The sequence below is a fragment of the Balaenoptera borealis genome (assembly GCF_965194805.1).
Source record: "Balaenoptera borealis genome assembly, chromosome: 9".
NCBI lineage: Eukaryota > Metazoa > Chordata > Mammalia > Artiodactyla > Balaenopteridae > Balaenoptera > Balaenoptera borealis.
In genome coordinates this window covers 21,022,627-21,046,731 of record NC_138873.1, presented here as the reverse complement: position 1 = coordinate 21,046,731, position 24,105 = coordinate 21,022,627, and the positions used below count along the sequence as shown (strand labels likewise).

The following is a 24,105-nucleotide window of genomic DNA, read 5'->3' as shown; positions in this document are numbered from 1 at the left end:
GACCTAAGCTGAGTGTTTCTATTTTTAATTTTTATTGGTTTCCTAAAACATAAAAGTAACACATTTGTTGGGAAAAAAAAAAAAGGTCAAAATTACAGGAGTATGTTTATTAAGAAGTAAAAAAAAAAACCCCAGCACTGCCCTTAAAGTTTGATGCTGAGACTAAATAACCAAAGTTGCATTATCAGTTATCCTAGGAAAATTTTAAGAGCCCACATTTTACAACAGTCTTAAGAGCATACCTGATAGGGTCCCTAATACTAAAGCGTAAAACGAGTCACATTTTCCATAATGAATGTAAACGCAAACATTTCATGTTTAGTCACATTATTACTTTTCACAGACTTTTTCCTGGCCTTTTAGCAAGGTTAGATTGCCAGGTTTCAAAAACCGAGGTCTATTTACCGCATACCAACTATACGCGAGCGCTTCAAAAAGTGGCATTAAAAACGACCAGGCGAAAGAATTTGTTGTTCGAGCCCACTTGGCTTGCCCGGTGACAATTCGTCAGAGTTTCACACTTCGTCCCGAGGAGCCCCGGACCCCGTCACGTACACGGCGCGTCGGCACCGGCACACCCTCCCGAGCGCGGCACGGAGCCCAGCGCGGTCCTCGCTCCGCGGCAACGCCGCCACCCCGCCGTCCCCAGGCCGGCCGCGGCCCCACGGCCCCCGAGCGCGGCCGCGAGCCCCCCACACCTACCCTGCGGGGTCCGGAGCCCCCCGGAACTCAGGCGCGGCAGCTCGGGCGCGCCGCCTCCGCGGCCATGACGGCGACCCGGGGAAGCGCCCCGCGCGCCAAGGCCCGCGGTCCGCCGGGCTGGGAGGAGAGCCGCCCCGTCCGTCCGTCCGTCTGTCCGCCAGGAGAGTGAGGCCAGAATCCGCCCCAGACGTGTCTAAATCAAGGCTTGGGGCGGTACCGACGGGCTGAATGACAAATGGCAGATGCCGTGGGCTTTGCCGCCCTCGGCAGCCGCGAGGATGGCTGCGCCGAGGAGGCCGCGCACAGGCGGAGCCCGGGAGCCGGAACGGCGCGTCCGCGAGGAGGGCGCTGGGGCCCCTGGCGGGGGCGTCACGTGGCAGGAGGAGGCCCCGCTGGGGAGCCAGGGGGTCGGCGGCCTGGGCGGAGGAAGAGGACAGGCGCCCAGACGCCTGGCCGATTGAGTCATCCGTGTGGGCTAAGCCAAGGTCGCCCAGGTGCAGAGCTGGCGCAGGTAGACCCGAACCAGCCCGAAGCCCCGTACCGTATCGGGGACTGTTCACTTAAGTCACCACCAGGATGAACCGCCCAGAGCCAAATCATAAATGAGAAACACGACAGATGCTAGGAGAACACTGCAATAGGCCAAACTTACCTCCTATTCTCCTATTCGTGCCGCGTGGAAATCATGGCAGCCTAAATGTGCCCACTAAATGTGAGCCAGGCACTGTGCTAAGCGCTTCACAGGTAAATAAACGCAATCCTCACGACCCCCCAGTGAGAAAAACTACTCCTCCCGGTCTTAACAGCTGCAGAGACTAAGGCGCAGAAAGATTAGACGGAAATTATTTTATAGTTGTGGAATCATTCTGTGTATGCTTTAAGTAATTTTAAAATGTTCTTTGGATTTAAGAAAAAGAAACAAGCAAATCTCCAGCGGTTGCTTTCTTCCCTGCAAGATACACGTGCCTAAAAGAGGCCTGTAAACACTAAGTAAAAAGACTTAAATGTTTCTAGGCCTTCATGTAATATGGAGCTCACTTCAGGTTTCAAACAGTCCCATAGCTCTGAAATATGACGTAAGAACATCTCACAGGTCTATGCACCTTCACCGCTATCTCCGGATTTCCATCGCTTGTATTACTTTTGGCTTACCAGCGCTTAGTACATTTACAAGTGCTCCACCACCTTATTCTCCCAGATGGTCAGTCTTAATTCTGTACTTAAATGAATTCAGTGTTCATCATAACGTATCCGTTCCTGAATTATTTTTATTCATTGCTTGATGGACTGCTCTTTTTCAAGTTGTTTTCTTAAGGAGCGCTTATAATGTTTTATCTGCTTTTTATCTCTACACATTAAAAAAAAAAAAAACGGAGCGAGGCAAATATTTTGGATTCACACCTTCCTTCAACACCTAACAGAAAAAGAAGGTAACTGCTTCACTGATTTTTGACATCATAGATTTCTGTGGAGAGAACTGAATCCTATGTGATTTTCCCTGGGAGGTGATCTGATTTTTCTGCTTGGATGCCTGAAGAATTATCATTAAAGTATCCTGTATATCCTTAACTGGGCTATGTCTCAGTGTCAATTATTCTGTATCAGTTTTTTTCCCCCGAGTATACAGTATGATCTTTCAACTTACAGATTCCATTCTTCGTAGTATAGTATCCCATTCATATTATATATCTGAATAAATTTATCTTTCATTGGTTGGCTTGTCTACTTCACAGTCACCAGTTGTTCTTATACTTGATCTTTATTTTCCGTATCCATCTTCTTTTGATTTGCATTCACTGTGATTCTCTAAAAAAATTCTGTTCATTGGTTTTTCTAGCTTATTGGATTAAAATTATGTTCTTTTGAAAATCGATTTTCTCAGCTATACAATTTCCTTTTTCATCACATTCTCACATTGTCCTTGAACTACTTTGTGAAATCATACTATTTTTTCTGTTGAGTCAAACACATATAAGGAATATAAATTTCTGTTCCTTTGTTGTGTTTTCTTCCAGACTTGGTTCTTCATCTGTCTTCTGCATGCTATTTTCCTTGCTTCTCACCCCCATCTCCCATGTTATAACATGTTTACACAACAGCTATGTCATATCTTTTATCTTGCTTATCCTTAAACGTTAACAACAGACCTTGTTTTTGCACTAACATACTGAGAGTGAATTCCCAGTGCACTTTCCTCTTCACCTGAGATGTGTTTGTCTTCCCTATCCAGAGCTTCAGTTTTAGAGCTGAGTGTTGTTTCTATCTACCTTTTCTGTGACCTGAGGGTTTTAGGAAGATGGGGGATTGTAGAACTCTGATTGAAGATGAATACAGAGCTTGCTGGGGAAAATCAGCCATCACTTCTGAGGTTCCTTTAAGTCCTCACCAGTCCACCTTCAAGCCAGCCAAGAGAATATTCCATGCCTATAAGCTTCAGTTCATTTGCCCAGTTCAGCACAGTACCCCAGAAGGTGGCAAACTGTCCTGCTTTGGGCAAGATCCAACAGTGGTATGTAAAGGTTCCCTGATGTTTCACAAGGATGTCACTGACTTCTTTCCCAGTTGGAGGACATCTGTGAAAATTCTCAGGATTTGGTCTGATCATCTTTTTCCTCAGTATGTCTTGCAGGGGGGTGGAGGGATATAGACACCACACATCTGCAGACTCTTTGGCATCTTTGCTTTGCCATCACTTCTCACATTTTACATCATAAGGTTGTACTTCTTTCTTTGTTTGCGGTAGGTGAGGATTTTGTTGTTTGTTTTTTGCTGTTTTCTTTGTGTGGTTTAGGGTTTTGATTTTTCTTAATGCTTCTTTGTCCCATCTTTATCCACAAGTCATCAATCAGACTGTCTCTCCTGTTGGTAATGAATTATATGAAAATCCTTTTTTACCTTTAGGTTATTTCCACAAAGTTCTCTTGGAACATGAATATTTTGACCTGGCAACTGTGACACCCTCCTTTTCTCCAGGCCTTCCCTCAGTGACACATGCCTTGGCATTACAATGTGCTCCAACAAAGGTTCTAGAGCAAAGGTTGTAAACTCAAATCTCTATGGAGTTTATAACAAAAAAGAGCGGGATTATGGTAAAGTGAAAAGATCATTCTTTGTGTAAGGGGCAGATTCTATACAGCTCAGGCCAGCATTGCCAAGTGTATATAATTTTCAGGAAAAGCATGGTATATAGTGTTTCAATATAAAATTCCTTAATTTTGGAAGCACTATGGAAGCCAACTGAAGTATCTCTCAAGGCCAAATTGGACCAGTGGGTTACCAGTGTGGTCCATGTTATAGAGAACCATTCAGGATAAATTTTACGATCATGGTTTTTCTCTTCTAAGTATTCTGAGATACAGTTTTGTTCTCCCGACTCTTCAATGACTTCCTAAAATGTCTTTAGCAAATATAAAGCAAGAAGATCCATGCTGACATGTTTACCATTTGAAACAATGTGTTAGGACCCAACACTTTCACAAACCGGTGTCACTGGAGTAACAGCTATGATCATACTAAAATTAATACCATGAAAGCAGAGAGTCTATATAGATTATGACCATGTTAACAAAATAGCAGGAAAAAAGATTTTTCAGTTGATGCAGAAAAGGCATTTGACAAAATCCAACACCCATTCTTGAAAAAAAAAAAAAAAAACTAGGAAAAGAATGGAACTTCCTCAACCTGATACTGGATGTATTTGTTTCCTATGGCTGCTACAATAAACTACCATAAATTTGTGGCTAAAACGAGAAACGTATTCTCTCACAGTCCTGGAGGCCAGAAGTCCGAAATCAAGGTGTCAGCGAGGCTTCACTCCCTCTAGTGGCTCTAGAGGTGAATCCTTCCTCGCCTCTTCCAGCTTTCGGTGGCTGTTGGCATTCTTTGGCTTCCTTGGCTTCCTTGGCTTCTGGCCACATCACTCCAATCTCTGCCTCTATTTTCACATTGCCTTCTTCTATTTTCACATCGCCTTCTCCTCTGTGAGTGTCGTGTGTTTTCTCCCGTGTGCGTCTATCTTATAAGGATACTTGTCATTGGATTTAGGATGCACCTGAATAACTCAGGATGATCTCGCTTCATCTCAAGATCTTTAACTTAATTACATCTGCAAAGACCCCTTTTTTACAAATAAGGTAACATTCACAGTTTCAGGGGTTAGGATATGGATATATCTCTTGGGGATCCATCTTTCAACCCTCTTATAATAGGCAAATTCACAGTCAGCTTTGTTGTGGAAATTGACAAGCTGACTTTAAACTTTACATGGAGATGAAAAGAACGTAGAAGAGTGAAAATGAAAAAGAGAAACAAAGTTGGAAGACTTACACTAACTGATTTTAAGGCCTACTACAAAGCTACAATAATCAAGTCTGGATCATACTGGCTTAAGGATAAATGGAAACATATATTGAGTCCAGAAATAGACCCACACATATGATCTATTGATTTTGGACAAAGATACAACATAATTCCATTGGAAAAAGATAAATGGTATGGGAACTGGTTAACTGTATGGAGAAAAAAAAAATTACACTTAACGTCATACACAAAAATTAGATCACAGACCTAAAAAAAAAAGCAGGAGCTTCTATTACTGCCCTGTCCAATATAGTAGCCACTAGCCATATTATTGAGCACTTGAAATGTGACTGGTCCAAACTGAAATGTGCTGTAAGGATAAACTATACTCCAGCTTTCAAAGACTTAGGATAAAAAAGAATGTAAAATATTTCATTAATAATTTTTATACTGATTACATGTTGAAATGACAGTATTTTGGACGTACTGGTTTCAATAGAATATATGATTTAAACTAACTCCAATTGTTTTTTAGTTTTCTAATGTGGCTACTAGAAAAAGTTACATGTGTAGCTCACATAATTTCTGTTTGACAGCACCATTGCAGAAGAAAACATAGGAACAGGCAAAGATTGTTTGGTTAGGATGCAAAAAGCAATGACCACAAAAGAATAAATTGGTAATTGGATTTTACCAAAAATAAAACCTTCTGTTCTTCAAAAGAAAGCATTAAGGAATTGAAAAGTCAAGCCACGTACTGGGAGAAAAATATTCACAATGGATATCTCTAACATAGGACTTGTGGGACTCCCCTGGCGGTCCAGTGGTTGAGACTTCACCTTCCAATGCAGTGGGTGTGGGTTTGATCCCTGGTCGGGGAGCTAAGACCTCACATGCCTCGTGGCCAAAAAACCAAAACATAAAACAGAAGCATACTGTAACAAATTCCATACAGACTTTAAAAATGGTCCACATCAAAAAAAAGCTTTAAAAAAAAAAGTATTAACATAGAACTTGTTAGAGTATTTGAAGAACTCATACAACTCAATGATAAACAACGCAATGAAAATGGATAAAGACTGGAAAAGACACTTCACCAAAGAAGACATATCTATGGCCGATAAGCACATAAATGACTCTCAACATCATTTCCTCAATGACTAACACAAATTAAAATTATAGTGAAATACCGTACATACCAAGTGGAATGACTAAAGCTTAAAAGACTGACAATTCCAAGTGTTGCCAACAAGGGAGAAAACAAGAACTCTCAGACACTGTTGGTGGGAACATAGCACAGTACAACCACTCTGGAAGACTGATTGAAAGCTTCATATAACGTTAAACATACACTTACTGCATGACCCTGCAATTCTACTCCTAGGTATTCATCCAAGAGAATTAATAACACGTCTACACAAAGACTTATACATGGACTTCCCTGGTGGAGTAGTGGTTGAGAACCCGCCTGCCAATGCAGGGGACACGGGTTCGAGCCCTGGTCCGGGAAGATCCCACATACCGCGGAGCAACAAAGCCCTTGCGCCACAACTACGGAGCCCATGCTCTAGAGCCTGCGAGCCACAACTACTGAGCCCACGTGCCACAACTACTGAAACCCGCACGCCTAGAGCCCGTGCTCCGCACCAAGAGAAGCCACTGCAATGAGAAGCCCGCGCACTGCAATGAAGAGTAGCCCCCGCTCGTCGCAACTAGAGAAAGCCCGCATGCAGCAACGAAGACCCAACACAGCCAAAAATAAATAAATAAAATAAATAAATTTAAGAAAAAAAAAGACTTGTACACAAATATTCCTATTAGCCCCAAACTGAAAACAACCCCAAGGGCAGTAATGAAATGAGCAAATTGATGATCATCTCATAGATAAATCTAAAAAACATTATGCTGAGTAAAAAAAGCTACACATAAAAGAAGACATATGTACTATGTGATTCCATATATGAAATTTTGGGGGGAAAATCTAATCTACAGAGTGACAAAAAGCAGATCAACGGTTTCCCAGGGTGCATGGAGGGGGAGCATGAGGGAACCTTGCAGGAACAGAAATGGTCTATATCTTGATCAGTGAGATGATTACATGGAGATATATATATGTCATACCTCCCTGAATGATACACTTAATATAGGTGCATCTTGTTATTTACGGACATTAAACCTCAATGAAGTTTATTAAAAATTTTCTATTTTTCCTTGCATGGAATGGGGAGAAAGAAATTACGGGAGACTGTTTTTCTCTTCATCCACAGCAGTTTGCATTAGAAATCACCTTCTGCTTTTGTTGACTTTTTCATTAGTACTGCCTTGTACTTTATCAATTCATTTTCTCACCTGGAGGATTTAGGCGGCAGGGATGAAACTCAAATCCTCTGACTCCTAATCCAGTGTTCTTTCATTACACAGTATGCATTATGTTTAACAGATTTAAACCATAACAACTTTATCTTCTAGTAAATTCAACTCAATAAATATTCAATAGGTGCCTCTAGATTTAATTTTCTCTAACCGAAACATAACACTTTCAAATACATATAAACATACAGTTCTTCTAAGGCCCATGGCTTCTGGCCAAACTACCTCTCACTGGCCATAGGCTAGCCTCTCAACCTTCAAGTCACTTCTCCTTTTTGAGAGACTGTAATTCTCGGCTCACGGGATTTCTTCCCCGTTCCCTGCTCTTGTCGCTGTTTGCAATGACTTCTTCAGCCAGGCATCACTTCCTCAAACAGCCCTCCATGAGAACATCTTTTTATATTTCCCAAAGCAACACTGACTAATGTCCATTTCTTTCTTCAACCGACTGATATTTGGTGAACGCAGTAAGCTCACCAGGTGATGTTTGATATATGTCAACATTTTTTACACTATGTGGCAAAGATTTTCTGTTACATGCCTGTTGGAAAGTGCAACAAAATAATCATGTTGCTTAGCCATATATCAAAGACCAGGATGGTACATGAGATGGAAGAACACAGCCACTTGTGGCTCTCAAAGAAGTTAGTAAGCCTGGCCCACTGATTTAAGCAGCTATGTGTTTTCTGTTTCTATAGTAAAATGTACTGATGTGATTCAAATTATACAAAGTGTGGATATGAATTTTAAAGTTTTAAGTAGGAAAATTCAGTGTCTAGCTTGAAATGAAAATACCACATTAAAAGTGAAAAAAACAACCCCAAACTTTCACCTTTTATTAATAAGCAACCAGGACCAGTCAGAAGTGATTTAAAATAGAATCAATGGCATCAATTTTCATTCCTGTTTCATGTGGCATGAAAAAAACTAAGCTGACAATGATTGACCAAAGGCTGGCCTTTGGAGCAAAGAAATAAAAGCAGTACACAAATGCCAAATATTGATAGTTATTCTAGTTTTCTCTCTACTATAATTAAAATTTCATCATAAAATTCAACTGCAATAAGCAAGATGATACAAGAAATAGGGAAGGGGGTAGAGGCTTTTCATAACTTAGGAGTACTAGCCACTCATTTTAAAGTAAAAGGATATGGGAGGCTGACTGTATCTATTTATCTTATCTCTCTTCCAGACCTCCGCCAAAACAAGGACATCAGAGGAGAGACATGAGCTGTCTTGGAAAGAGTTCAATGAATTTTGAAAGACGAAAAGCAAATGCAAGAGCAGTAACTGACTTAGGAATGGAGAAGAGCCCCCCCCCCCCAACCCCCAGGGGCTGGACACTCAGCAGTGCCAGAGAGTAAGAAGTCGAGGTATGAGGCTGTCAGAAAAGCATTGGTTGAAAGTTTTTATTTTGCATACAGAACAACTGGGTGACCGGGTCCCTCCTGTAGTCAGGTAAACATGCCACCCCGACCCCCAGAGGAAACCAGAGAGTTCTTATCTGGATAAACTGAACTGAGAAAGATGCAGACTCTGAGATCCATAAAGGAAGAGGATTAAAACAGGAGAATTACTGAGCATCTAAGACTGAACGGCGGCACCATATATTATTTTGCTTTCAATCTATCATACACTTTTCATTAAAACTTTTAAAAACACACTTAAAAATTAAAACAACAATGAACTGCCTTGCACTAATTACATAACTCCTTCATCATATTCTTTACTGTTCATCTTATTTAAAATTTTCCTTTCCTTTTCGGAGTTAGCAGGCTGATACCTTGAACTCTTAGTCCATGAACTTCACCAATAATTACACGTGATTATCAGAAGATATATTTTCCTCCTCCTCCCAAAATGTCCCCAGTGACTCTTAAGCTTTTGCTTTAACACATAAACTCCTACACCTTTACCCTAGAGGGTAAAAATTGAAGAATAGGATACTTACATAGTCTACATAGTTCCCAAGCATCTATCTCCCCACAAGTTACTTCTTAATTTAAAAGGTGAAAACAGTAACTTTACAGTAAAGAAACCTACCAGATACCACCTCAGCCAAATTATCAAATTTAGTATCACCAATAATGGAACAAATTGAGTGTGCCTCGATGCAATCACTGATAAGAATACAACATAACATATGTAGTAGTCCTGCTAAAAACACAAAACCCAAGTTTTACAATGAGGAAACAGACAAACCAAAATTGATGGATCTTCAAAAAAAATGACTAGACTGTATGCTTCAAAAACATCAGTGTTATGAAAGACAAAGTAAGGCTTAAAAACTCTTCCAGATTAAATGAGATGAAAAACACTACACTGAATGCAATGCTTGATTCTAAAAACCCTGGATTTTTTTTCAAGCTATAAAGGCATTTGGAGAAACTTGAATATGGACTATCCATTTAATAATTGTATTGTGACCATGTTAAATTTCTTGAGTATTATCACTGTTATGTGGTTATGAAGAATGTCATTGTTCCTAGGAGATAAATGCTGGAGTATTTAAGATTAAACAATCATAAAGTCTGACTTACTCTTAACCAGTTCAACAACGTAATTATTATATATGAAAGTGTTATAAGGCAAACGTGGCAAAATGTTAACAATTGGTGAATCCATGCCAAGGGTACAGGGGAATTCATTCTTTCAATTTTTTTATCTTGAAAAGCTTCAAAACCACAAAAAATTATTAAAAACACAAGGTCAGATTTAACCATCTGATTATGATGCTCCCATATTCTGTTGAGAAATACTGGGAAAACTCCCACAAATGAAGACATTCATGAAGACGGATATTGCCTGATATCGCCAGGTCAGCTCAATCCCATTCGATGGGTAGCTTTTCTAAACTTTCATCCCTCTCTTCAAACTATCTCCAACACCCTCACCACCTTCCTATTTCCTGGAAAGCTGAGATTATTGAGAACAAACTCTCACCTTCCTCGCCTTCCCACTATTTATGAGCTTGTCTATATCACCCATCCTGCCCCTTCTTTTGTCCAGAGCTCCTTCCTCCGTGTGTCCTGTAAATTCTCATGCCTTCCCAACTCTTCAAAAAACTTATTCCATCAGTCAGCACCCCTGTATCTCCTCAAACTCCCATCTTTAACTCTCCATTGGCTTTCTCCTCTATAAACAAACATATTAAAGTTTCTCCCAAATTAAAAAAAAAAAATTAAAACCCAAATCCCAGATCACCTCTAGCTACATTTTATAATCCTGCTTCCCCTCCAAGCTTCTTGAGAGTAACCTCCACTTGGGCTTTCTACTTTTTCAGCATCCTTCATGCCTCAGTCTTGAACCCCCAGCTGTCAGCTATCCTGTCTCCATCACTACTCCATGGATGCCCTTCTGTACTTGGTAAGCCAATCCCTTTTGTCTGGGATCTCTCTGCAGCCTCTGGTGCTATTCCCCACTCCTTCCTGCTTGGAATAACCCTCTCTCAGTGTCAATGGTACCCTTCTCTCTGGGTTTTTCTCTTACTTCTCTGACCATTACTTCTGAGCCTCTTGGGAAGGGTAAGAGTTTCTACAAGGATGATTTTGCCAGGGAATTTCAACAACAGTCTCTTTCACAGGCTCCTGAAATGTCTTTGGTCCTCTGATATTCTCACTCAAAATACAACACCTAGGTGACCTCATCTAAACGAGTAGTAGTAGCAGCAGCAGCAACAAATTTATGCCAGGCACTGCACCAAGCACCCTTTAAGTTATATTAGTTTCTTTGACACAGCAATCCAAGTAGGTGCTATTATTATCTACATGGTACACATGAGGAAACAAAGTTTAGGGAGGTTAAGGAACTTGCCAAAAATCTCTCAGCTAATAAGTAATGAAGTTCTAAACTCTCTCTTTCTGATTCCAGAGCCTGTGCTATGCTACTCCCACAAAATCATTAAGATAAGACAACATGGGCATAATGGCAGAAGCCAGAAACAGAAACTAAATGGGTAATAGGACTGTCTGACTATGAGGTTTGAGTTTATAATGCATTGCACTAAAATTGAAGTTGAAAAGGGTCTCCACGTCCCACATTTATTTGATAACACCACGGGATGGTATAAGAGCCTCCACAAGTTCAATTTTGTTAGGAAATTTTAGCAATTATTTTTGTACTTTTTGTGTTACTGTTCTAAGGTTTAATTAATATCTAAAATTATTCCATCTGTAGATAACCTTCAAGGTACTGTACCCTTACTCTTTGTGAGTCTAATAACTTGTAGTTTTTCTGTTCTGCCCTTCAGGGGACATTTTTGCAGGGAAAAAAACCCCGAGTTTTATAGAAATGGGATCTGCTTTTTAATGATGGAGTAACTACACAGAGGAAGGATAGAGAGAAATTCTAAACTGCCAAATTGTTTTCTCACCTACCTACAAGTGTACAAAGTTATAATACACGGTAAACATGGAGTTCATTTCTACGAGCAGTACCTCTGGGACATGATCCAGTAGATTTCTGTCCTACTGTCATTTTAAAGTTACTGACAGATTTATTTCACTTTGGCATGCCATCATAACAGTTGAGTTTTAGGCAGTGGGAGCAATAAAATTCCACAAAGAAATAAAAGGCTCTCGATGTCGGGATCACGCAGTTCTTTTCCTTTGTGAAAGCAATTAGAAAGGTAAGGAGATTTAACTGTATACTGGTAGCATTCCAGGAGGGTTTCAAAAGGTCAGGTGGTCACGGAATCATAGAACTGAAAATTGAAAGATACCCGCTCTCTGGAAGGTAAATTAATATTCCTCACTTTACAGATGAGGCCATCAAGATCCAGAGAGGCTAACTAGTAAGAAGTGGAAAGGGAGTGGAGAAGGTAGCTGAAGAGGTGATCCAACTCTCCTATTTCAATCAGGTCTGGGACTTTGAACTAGAAGTTCAGAATCACCCAAAAAACTTTTTTAAAACCCACATGCCCATGACCAGACACAGACTGGGAGAAAATATTTGCAAATCACATATCTGATAAAGGACTTATAAGCACATATACAAAGAGTACTTAAAACTAAACAATAAGAACACGAGTCAATTAAAAAGATGGGCAAAAGATCTGAATAGACCCTTCACTGAAGGAGATATACAGATGACATAAAAGCATATGAAAAGATGCTCAACATCATTTGTCATTAGGGAAATGCAAATTAAGACAAGATACAACTACACATTTACTAGAACAGCTAAAAGCAAAAAATCTGACAATACCAAATTCTGCCAAGGATGTAGAGCAACAATCCATCATACTGGTGGGAATGCAAAATGGTACAGCCACTCTGGAAGACAGTTTGACAGTTTATTACAAAGCTAAACATAAACATACCATACCATCCAGCCACCACCCTCCTTGGTATTTACTCAACTGATTGGAAAGCTTATATCTGCCCAAAAAACATGTACATGAAAGTTTACAGCAACTTCATTCATAATCACCAAAAACTGGTAGCAAGCAAGATATCCTGCAGCAGATGAATGGATAAACAAACTATGATACATCCATACTACAGAATATTATTCAGCAATCAAAAGGAATGAGCTACTAACTCATGCAATGACATGGAAGAATCTTAAATCATATTGCTAAGTAAAAGGATCCAGTTTCAAAAGACTACGTACTGTATGTTTCTGTTCATATAACATTTTAAAAAAGGGAACACTGTAAAGATGAAAACCAGATTGAACTCACCAGGCATTTGGGTAGGGAAGAGTACTGACTAGGTGAAGCACAGAAGATTTTTTAGGACAGTGAAGCTATTCTGTATGGTAATGTAGTAATGGATATATAACACGATGCATTTGACAAAACCCATAGAATTATATAGCATAAAAAGTAAACCTTAATGTATGCAAACTTAAAAAAAATCAACCAGGAGGTCAAGGGATCCCAGAATGAAATGCAGATTGTGATAAAAGAATCCACTGCTAATGTATGGCATAAATTCACTGAAGTGGGTTGGAGAAAAAGGGTGATGACCTAAGTAACTTTGGAAGGGACTAAAGACAAGAGGAACTGTACATAAGGGCTGCACTCTAGTTGGTAAAGTTGTTTCCCATGGGGGTACAAATTAACAGTTCTGAAACCACATACTGGAATGAAAAATTAGTAAATAGATGGTGGATGCTGAGAGCCAAGTTTCTCTCACTGTTGGAGAGGAAGGTTACAGATGAGAAAGAGGGGAAGGCTAGAATAAGCCATGTCATACTGGATTAGAGTCAGAGATATCATTATGAGCTCATGTTTAGCTTAACAAAGATACAGATGGATATAGAAATAGTTAGAGATATGTGTAATACACAGGTTCATATTTCCTATCTCTGTCTGAGAAGACCCAGATGCAGTGACACACCATAGCAAAGAGCACACCCAGTGCTCAGATCTTTCTTTCCAATAACATCCTCCGATAAAAGAAATCTGCCCCCTTGGAGAAATTGCTGATTCTACGGCTGGGACACGGAGTACACAAGATAAACCTAGAGCATCTTGTAAAGCCAGTAAGCAGGGAAGTGCTCAAAAACAAAATGATGATGGCAGTATCTCAAAGGGACACAGGAGCCAACCTGAAAGAGTTCCCAATGACCAAAACTGGAACTATCTGAGCAACAAAATAATTCATGCAGTGTTGAATTACAAGCCAAAGTATAAAATAACACATCCATTTATATCAGTATGAGCCCATACTGATATAAATAAATAAATAAGGAGGGAGAATAGACAAATCCTGTGTACGGAAATTCCCAATAATTTGTGTAGCCATTCTGCCCTCGAGGAGGTAGTGTAACCCCCACTGCCTGGGTGTGAGCTGCACACAGTGACTCCCTTCCAAAACGTACAGTATGGAAAGGGGAAGAAGGGAACACTGCAGTGGAGAAACCTGACAAACACCATCTCAGCCAGGTGATCAAGGTCAACATCGACAGTAATAAGTCATATTCACAGCACGTATCCTCTTCCTTTACCTCTATGGTCTTCTTCCCCAAAAGCCCAGTTAACTGTGAAGAAAACAAACCCAGGCAAACCCAAATTGACGGACTTTGCACAAAATTCCTGACCAGTACTTCTGAAAACTGTCAAAGTCATCAAAAGAGGAAAATGTGAGGTACTGTCCCCACCAAGAGGTCCCTAGGGAGATAAGAGGACTGAATGTATGTGCTATCCTGGATGCGATCCTGGGACAGAAACAGAACATTAGGGAAAAACTAATGAAATATGAATAAGGTATGGAGTTTAGTTAATAATAACATCTCATTATTGGCTCACTTCACTAATCATGACAAATATACCATAGAAATGAAAGATGTTAATAATGGGGGAAACTGGGTGCTGGGTATCTGGGAGCTCTCTTGACTACCTTTGTAACTTTTTTGGTAAATCTAAAACTACTCTAAAATAAAAAGTATTAAAAAAAAAAAACAAAACACTTGCCACCTAAAGAGGTTTGAATTCAGTCAGTCTGGGAACACTGCCACGAATAGAAGCCAATAGGAATACTAAGTAATAAAGGACAACAAGTAATCGACAAAATCTGCCTCTAAAGAATTTCTCTAGTTTACTCTAGCTCCTTATTACTCATGCAACTCAATCATTCATATATTGATAAACATTTACAGAAGGCCTACTATGTGCCAGGAGCTCTGTAAAGTATTATCAACCAAAACCTAATAAGCCACCGTTTTCGAAACAGTGGGTCACAAATTACTAGTGGGTCATGAAATCAATCTAGTGGGTCACAAGCAGCATTTTTTCCCTATTGAAATGAAAGGATAAAAAAAAAAAATCACAATTTCCATAATAAGGTTTTGCTTTGAGAAATTATTTTGAGTATGTGTGTGTTTGTCCTGTATTATGATGTAAAATGCATTTAATTTAGATTAAAGACAAAAGAACTTGAAAGCTACTGCAATAAGGTATGTCCCTGGCCTCAAGGAGCTTAAGTTTAGCAGGAGAAAAGAACCAAGTAAATCTTGAAGAAAAAAAAAAAAATTTTAACTATAACATAATGAACTATTTTCTATGATTCATATAAAAAAAAATGGTACAATGCTAACTAGTTCACACAATCTTAGCCCAAGTAGTATCACTGCATACTTATAATTATTTACTTATAATTTATTCTACCTGTTAAAGACTGAGTTATGCCCCCCATCCAAATTCATATGTTGAAGCCTTAACCCTAAATATGACTGTATTTGGAAATAGGGCCTTTAGAGAGGTAATTATGGTTAAATGAGGTCCTATGGTGGGACTCAAATCTGATAGATCTGGTATCCTTATAGGAAGAGGAAGAGACACTGGAGACCTCTCTATCCACACCCACAGAGAAGAGGCCATGTGAAGACAGAGAGAGAAGTCAACTGTCTATGAGCCAAGAAAAGGGGTCTCACCAGACGCTAACCCTGATGGCACCTTGATCTTGGACTTCTAGCCTTCAGAATTATGAGAAAATAAATCTCTGTTGCTTAAGCCACCCAGTCTGTGGTATTTTGTTAGGGCAGCCCTAGCAGACAAATACACTACTATACCCCCAAAGGAATTTAAGGCAGCTAACTAGCTAAGATAGTCAGCCAGGCTATGAAATTTAGAGAACTGGCACTCATTTGCTGTACAAATTTTCTCAATAAATGGCCCAACAAATTTCTGATAATATATTTTTATAGAAATCCTTATAGCCATGATTTTCCAATAACATTATCCAAGCCTCTGAATTGCTTACTAAATCTATTTAGCTGTTATTTTGAGTTGGGATATACATTCGTTTCTAATCTCTAGATCAATTCCATAAGCACATAATGATGCTTAAGATAAATTAGTATTTAATCCTTTGGATGCCCTGCAAACCATTGTAACTACTGGCAAACAGAAGGAAAAAAAATATCTAAAGACTGAAGAAGTAACTTTCAACTTAGATTTCCAGGTTGGATCAATTCACCTGAGGGTTCTCAAATGCAAAGCATATTAATAAAACTTAGTTTTAACATTGTTTTATCTGAAGTACACAGTTTTTAAGAAGTTCAATCTACAGTAGTCAGAATAAAAAGTGAAATTGCAAGTGAGAGCCTTCTTTTTGTTTCTTTTACAATTCCAAGAAAAGAGGCTAAGGAGAAAGAGAAAACAGGACAAAAGAAGAGTAGGGGAGAAGTAGCTGATGGGCAGAATGAACAGGAGGGTGGCCAAGCCCTGAAATGTGAGGGAATAAAACCAAAACAGCCAAAATAACAGCACTGATCCCCACTCCCACCCACCTCCAGCATTAACTGTACCACACTGAAAAGAATCTATGAAATTTCCACATTCAGATTCTGAGATTGTGCAATGGTTTGATTTACACAAACATAGGCTCTTGCTCCAACAGATGAAAGCTTCTTTAAGTGTTTCTCTTTTGAAATGAGGTTTGATATTTAAAATAATCTCTTTACCGGGAAACACTCTGCTCTGTGGGGAAATCTTAATCATGTTTGCCAAACTTGCTATTATATATCTATCCTAATTATCTCAATTTCTCCAGTCTTGCTAATATGTTTACAGACTCACATATAAGATCCTAAAGAAGGGATTTTGCTAATGCTCCCCAGTTGCCTCAGAGTATCATTCATTTTGATATGAGCATAAACAAATGCCTTGCAGGATTAAGAAAAAAAGATGACTAGGAAATGTAAAGAAATCAAAACACCCCAAATGCATAAGACTGTCCCTTTGAAGTCTCAGCACCTCAAAGAATTCAACTAATGGCTCATATGGCTCTTTATCGTGTTTACTTATTACAATTTTATGCTATAACCAAAGCAGAGTTCCTTTGTGAAGTTAATTATTTAACTATATACAGTTACTGTATAAGCCATTAACTTTTCAAACATTTATACCTCTTTTGAAAACTCTACCTAAAACTAACTGTCACCCTTGTAGTAGGTGTTCCAGAGTATATTAGTATAAAATAATTATATCTTTTAAATTATATATATTTTAAAGTCAGGCCTCTGTAGTCTCCTGATGCAAATGTTCTATCTTAATTGTGGTGGCGGCTCTAAGGATAAACACATTTGTCAAAATTCAAGCATTGAGATTGGCTGCATTTTATTGTTTGGAAATTATAACTCAACAGAGCCCAGAAGAAATACTCTCCCAAGTGTTACGAGGGTGTAGAGAGCAAAAAAGGGGAAAAAAGGCTTAATTTTAAAAGAAAGAAAGACCACTAGGAAGAATTTCAAAGAGAATTTTTTTTTTAAATCACTATTACACACTGACTTTAGGGTACCATTGTAATTTGAGCTGCACTTATTCCACAGTGAAATACATAAAGGAGAATGTTCCCTGAGATCCTGATATCTGACAATAGAAAAAGAAAAGAAGAAAATCTGGATAAACTAGCTCTATTCTGGACAAACAATTATCGGTTTTCTTTGTCCCATTGCTGGGCTGCTGAGGGTGTGGAGAATGTCAAGTAGCTGAAGCAAGTGGATCCTACAAAGCACACAGTATACGATGCACACAGAATTGCAGGGCCATCCGTGTGGTATTTTTCCTTACTATAAAAAGACACGCTCGTTTTAGAAGTTGACAAAGAACCAGAAGACATTTTAAATCATCATAATAAAATAATCTCACCACCCAGTTACAATTATTAATTTGCCTTCCACTTATTCCTTTCCATTTTTTTATGTCATGGAGATGATCTGGAATAGAAATGGTCTTGATTCTGGTCTCACCCTGAACACAAACATCTCCCCATGACATTCATTTGTAAACATGTGAGCAACTTCCTCTAAACCTTATTTATACAGGTTGCATAATAACCCCTTATGTAGCGATATCACAATTAAAGCAATCATTCTCCAATTATTGAACTTCTATATTGTTATCAACTTTTTAAATTACAAAGAATGCAATAAATGTAAGCTTTCAACATACTTGAAATTACTTCCTGTGGTAAGGAAAGCCTTCCTAAGTTTGACACAAACTCCTAAAGCCATGAAAAAGAAATTGATAAATTCAAGCATGTAACAAAATCAAATTTTCTGCATGACAAAACACACTATAAGCAGAGTTAAAAGACAACAAGCTGGAGCGGGGTGTGGGGGGAGGGACGGTTCTGTGACTCATGACAAAGGGCTAATTTCCTTAATATAGAGAGAGCTTCTACAGATCAGTAAGGAAAAGACCAACAACTCAATAGAAAAATGAGCAAAACATATGAACAGACACAGTTCATTTAGTGAAGAATACAGAGATAGCTCTTAAATCTATTAAAAGATGCTCATCACAAGAGAAATGTAAATTAAAACTATGCTGAGATTTTTCACTTATCAGATTGGTAAAGATTCCAAGATTTTAACACATACAGTGTTGTCAAGGGTTTGGAGAAAGGCACTGTCATTCCTCGTGTATTGCTGGTGAGAGTATAAATTGGTATATCCCAGCAATTGGACAATATCTATCAAAAGTATAAATGTGTGTACCCTTTGATTTCACAATTCCAGTTTTAAGAATATATCCTAAAAAAAAAAAAAAAAAGAATATATCCTGCAGCTAGACTAATGTGCTATATGACATACAAACAAGGTTAGGCAATAAAGCAATGTTTACAATAGCAAAAGTCCGATAATACAAGATATAAATTTCCACACATCCATGAATGACCAACATGTGAAAGACAATTCTGATACAACATAGTAAGTGAAGCTGAAGAACCTCATGCTATTATGGGAACACAGAGTTGAGCCACTTAGCTCAACTCAGCAGCAGGATCCAATTTTCTAGAAGAGATTACTCTATAGATTAATGTAGAAAATAAAGACATCAGCTAATACAGTGGGATGAGCATGATAGGTGCTATGGACTGAATGTCTGTGTCCCCACCCCAAATTCACATGTTGAAGTCCTAATCCCCAATATGATGGTATTTGGAGGTGGGGCTTTGGGGAGAGAATTAGGTTTAGATGAGGTCATGAAGGTAGACCTCCCAATGATGGGCTCTTATAAGAGGATGGTGAGACCAGAGCTCGCTCTCTCTGCATGCACACGCTAAGGAAAGGCTATGTGAGGATAAAACCAGGAAGAGGGCCCTCACCAAGAAGCCAACCATTCTGGCACCCTGATCTTAGACTTCCAGTCTCTGGAACTGTGAGAAATAACTGTTTGTTGTTTAGGCCACCCAGTCTATAGTAATCTGTAAAAGCAGCCCAAACCAGCTAAGATGGAAACTGGTACCGAGAAGTGGGGTGCTGTTATAACAAATACCTAAAAATATGGAAGGGGCTTTGGAACTGGGTAAAGGACAGAGGCTGGAAACGTTCTGAGGTGCATGCTAGAAAAAGCCAACATTGCTGTGAAGAGACTTTTAAAGAAGATTCTGGTGAGAACTCAGAAAGCAAAGAGAAGAGCTGTAGAGAAAGCGTCTAGCTTCTTAGAAAATACAGAAGTAATCAATCATGTACGGATGCTGGTAGAAATATAGATGGTAAAAGCCTTTCTGATGAGATCTCAGATGGAGATGAAGAACTCGCTATTGGGCCATGGAGAAAGGCAATCCTTGTTATAAAGTGACAAAGAACTTGGCTGAATTGTGTTCATGTTTCTGTGTTTTGCAGAAGGTAGAATTTGCAAGTGATGAAATTGGATATTTAGCTGAAAAGATTTCTAAGCAAAGTTTTGAAGGAGCTGATTGGTTACTCCTGATGGCTTATAGTAAAATGTGAAAAGAGAAAAAGGAATTGAAGAAAAAATTGTTAAGCAAAAAGGAACCAAGAACTTAAAGATTGGGAAGAGTCTCAGCTTATCCATATTGCAAAAAAAATGAGAAATATGTTTAGAGAGAACACTGTGTCTGACTGACTGTTTGATAAGGAGATTAGTATGGGTGTGAACCATGGACCTGACCTAATCAGCCACCCCAGCAGGAACACTGCCAGTTTGAACTGAAGGGGGAAGAGATGGGACAAAATGAAGGCAGGGTGTCAGACTTCTCAGATCCTACAGGACCTGACCATAGAGTTATTCGGTTGTGATCATACACTATTCTTCAAGACAAGAGAAAGAACGACACTTCAAGAAGATGCAGAGATTATCAGGCTGCCATTCCCACCACAGACCCAGAGTACATGGGCCCAGAGAGGGCAAGGCTGCCCCAATCTAGGTTTCAAAGGGTGGGACCACTGCCTAACAGGGCTGTGTGGGTGAGGCCCACCCAGAGTGGTAGGGACACGACCCCAGCCTGGCACAGCTGCAGAGTCAGGACTATTGCCCCAGTAGGTCCAGAAGATACAACATCCAGCCAAAGAAGATTATTCTCAAACCTTAAGATCTAATGGAGTATGCTTTGCTAGGTTAGGGACTTAGTTGAGACCCACCATCCCTTCCTTCTTTCTTACTTCTCCCTTTTGGGATGGGAAAGTATATCTTATATCTGTCCCACCATGGTAGTTTGGGGGCACATAACTAGTTGGTTTCATAGGCTCATAGCTGGAAAGGAATTTTGCCTCAGGCTGAATCATACTTCAGGTCTCACCCAGAGCTGATCTAGATGATATTTAGATGAGATTCTGGACTTCAGAGTTGATGCTAAAATAGGTTAAGACTTTTGGAGCTGTTGGGATCAAATAAATGTATTTTGCCTGTGAGAAGGATATGAATTTGAGGGGGGTAGGGGCAGAATGCTATGGACTGAATGTCTGTGTCCTCCCAAAATCGTATGTTGAAGGCCTAACCCCCAAATGTGATATTTGGAGGTGGGGTTTGGGGAGAGAATTAGGTTTCAATGGGGTCATGAGGGTAGAGTACTTATGATGGGATTATCAAAAAATTATAAGGGGATAATGAGACCACAACTCACACTCTGGGTACAAATACTAAGGAGAGGCTATGTGAGGACATAACCAACAAGAGGGTCCTCATCAAAAACACAACCATGCTGGCACTTTGATCTTGGACCTCCAGCCTCCAGAACTGTGAAAAATAAATGTTTACTGTTTAAGCCACCCAGTCTATGGTAATCTGTTACAACAGCCCACACTAATACATTAGGTAAAGGGAACACCATAAGAAGTGCAGAGATATGTAAATGACATGATATCTACAGGGAACTACCAGCAGCTTGTTATCACTAAAGCCTAAAATACACAAAGACTGGTGAGAGATAATGCTAAAGAGCTATTGAAGGGTCAGCCCAGACTTGTGACCTATAGAACTGTGAGGTAATAAATGTTTTAAGCCACTAGGTTTATGTGAATTTGTTATGGCAGCAATAGAAAACTAATATAGACTTTCGTGCCTGGAAGTGGAATGCTGTTACATCAAATACCTAAAAATATGGAATAGCCCTGGAATTGGGCAGTGGGGGGAAGCTGGAAGAATTTTGAGAAACATGATAGAGAAAGCCTAGATAGCTTTAGACTGTTAGTAAGAATATGGGCATTAATGGTGCTACCAGTGAGGACTCGGAAGGAAATGAGGAACACGTTACTAGAAATAAAGAAAGCAACACCTGAAATTGATCTATAAGTACAACACAATCTATCAAAATCCCAGCTAACTTCTATGTAGAAACTGAGAAGCAGTTCCTAAAATTCATATGGAAATTCCCGGGAACCAGAATTATCAAAACAATCTTGCAAAACAAGATCAAAGTTGGAGGGCTCGGCCTTCCCAATTTCAAAACTTACTATAAAGCTACAGTAATCAAGACAATGTGGTACTTGCAGAAGACTAGATACAGATCAACGGAATAGAATTGAAAGTCTAAAAATAAACCCATATGTCTATGGCCAGTTGATTTTTTACAAGAGTGCCAAGTCAATTCAATGGGGAAAAAATGAGTCTTTTCAACAAATGGATAAATAAAATATAATATACCCATACAAAGAAATTTTATTTGGCAATTAAATAAATGAAGTACCGATACATGCTACAGCATAGATGACCTTTGAAAACATTATGCTATGTGAAAAATAATCAGTCACAAAACCTACATCTTGTATGGCTCCATTTATATGAAATTCCTAGAACAGGCAAGTATGGAGAGACAGAAAGCAGATTAGTAATTGCCTAGGGCCGGGGGATGGAAGGATTGAAAGTGATGACTAAGGGGTATGAGGTTTCTTTTGTAGGTATTGAAATGTTTTAGATTTGATTATGGTGACAGATTCACAACCCTATGAAAATACTGAAAGTCGAAAAATGTACACCTTAAATGAGTGAATTGTATGGCATATAAATTATATCTAAGTTGTTTTTTTAAAAAAAGAAAGAAAAAGAAAACCACATTAAGACACATCATAATCAAATTGCTGGAAATCAGTGACAAAAATTTTTCAAAAGCAGCTAGAGGAGGAGGAAAGGACATAAAGAAAGTGAAAAGACAAACCACAAATTTGGAGATAGGCTTATTATCTCAGAATTATAAATAAATGAGATAAACAATCCAAAAGAAAACTGGGCAAAACAGTAAATGTTAAGAAAACTGGGCAAAGCATTTCACTGAGAAATAAAACAGAATGGTCAAGAAACAAATGAAAAGATGGTTGACTTCATCAGTACTTTGATAATATAATTTAAAATATCAGATGCTGGGAATTCCCTGGTGGTCCAGTGATTAGGACTCAGTGCTTTCACTGCCATGGCCCAGGTTCAATTCCTGGTCAGGGAATTAAGGTCCCACAAGCTGTGCAGCGCCAATAAATAAATAGAAATCAAATCAAATCAAATGTCAGATACCATTTCACATCCCCAAATTTAAAAGTCTAACAAGAATGTTTACACTTGTGATGGGTTTATCAAATAGCATAACCACTTTACCAACAATTTGTAATATTCAATGATACAAAGGGGTATATATTAAATGTCCCAGAAATTCCATTCCTAGGTATGAATCCTAGAAAAACGTGTGTATATGTATGCCAGGATACACATACAAGAATGTTCATAGCAAACCCATTTAGAAGAGCAAAAGGTCCAAATGTCCATCAACAGGAAAATGAATAAATTTTGGCATATGACATTCTTTATGCCAATAAAAATAGATGAAATTATAGTTTTGCTCAAAAAAGAAGCCTCAGGATAATTTATATTGTATAATTCCGATTATAAAGTTCAACAATATACAAAAGTATTCATAAATATGCACAAATATTAAGTAAATCTATGAAGAAAGTAAAACACTCAGAGAGAAATGGGGAGGGAAGGATTTAGGGAGGGACACGGAACTCAAGTTAAAAGTACTAAATACATAGGGTTTCAGAGTAGTCAAAACAGAAAATAGTTTATAATTTTTGTATCTAGTCAATATCCCATTAAAAAAAACAATCTCTACAAAGAAAATAAAATCTAATAGAAGAGGGAGAAGTAGAGACAGCTAACCTTGAATAGTCTGTAAAACACTTGGGAAGGAAGAGGAAAGAGAATATAGTAGTTAAAAAGGGACCGGGGTCAAGAGAATGTTTGGCTTTATTCTTTTCCAGAATAGGAAATGGTTCAGCAAACATGGGCTAAGGGGTGAAAACCATAGAGATTTAGAGATTAGTAGGTTAACGGTGGTAGGAGGAGGAGGAAGAGGAATGGTGGAAACTAACAATTCACTGAGAGCTTGTACTAGAGACTGTTCCAAGCCCCTTAGCCTGCCTTAGCTCATGGTGTGCTCACAGCGCTATAAGGTAAGCACTATTTCTAGTCCCATTTTTCAAATGGAAAAATTGAAGCACAAAGAGGTTAAGCAATATGCCCATGGTCACACATTTAGAAAGTACAAAACC

At 39.0% G+C, this 24,105-nt stretch overlaps 1 protein-coding gene across 9 annotated transcripts in view; it reads right to left on the bottom strand.

Moving 5' to 3' along the window:
* PLAGL1 (PLAG1 like zinc finger 1) overlaps nucleotides 1-24,105 on the bottom strand; it is a 100,156-nt gene that overhangs the window by 65,089 nt on the left and 10,962 nt on the right. For 2 of the 9 annotated variants that reach the window (XM_082405529.1, XM_082405531.1), the window contains exon 1: nucleotides 703-23,070. The exons of the other annotated variants lie outside the window; for them this stretch is intronic. The gene's annotated coding sequence lies outside the window, so the exon portion shown is untranslated. Of the gene's footprint in view, nucleotides 1-702; nucleotides 23,071-24,105 lie in introns of those variants that run through there. 9 annotated transcript variants of the gene reach the window in all.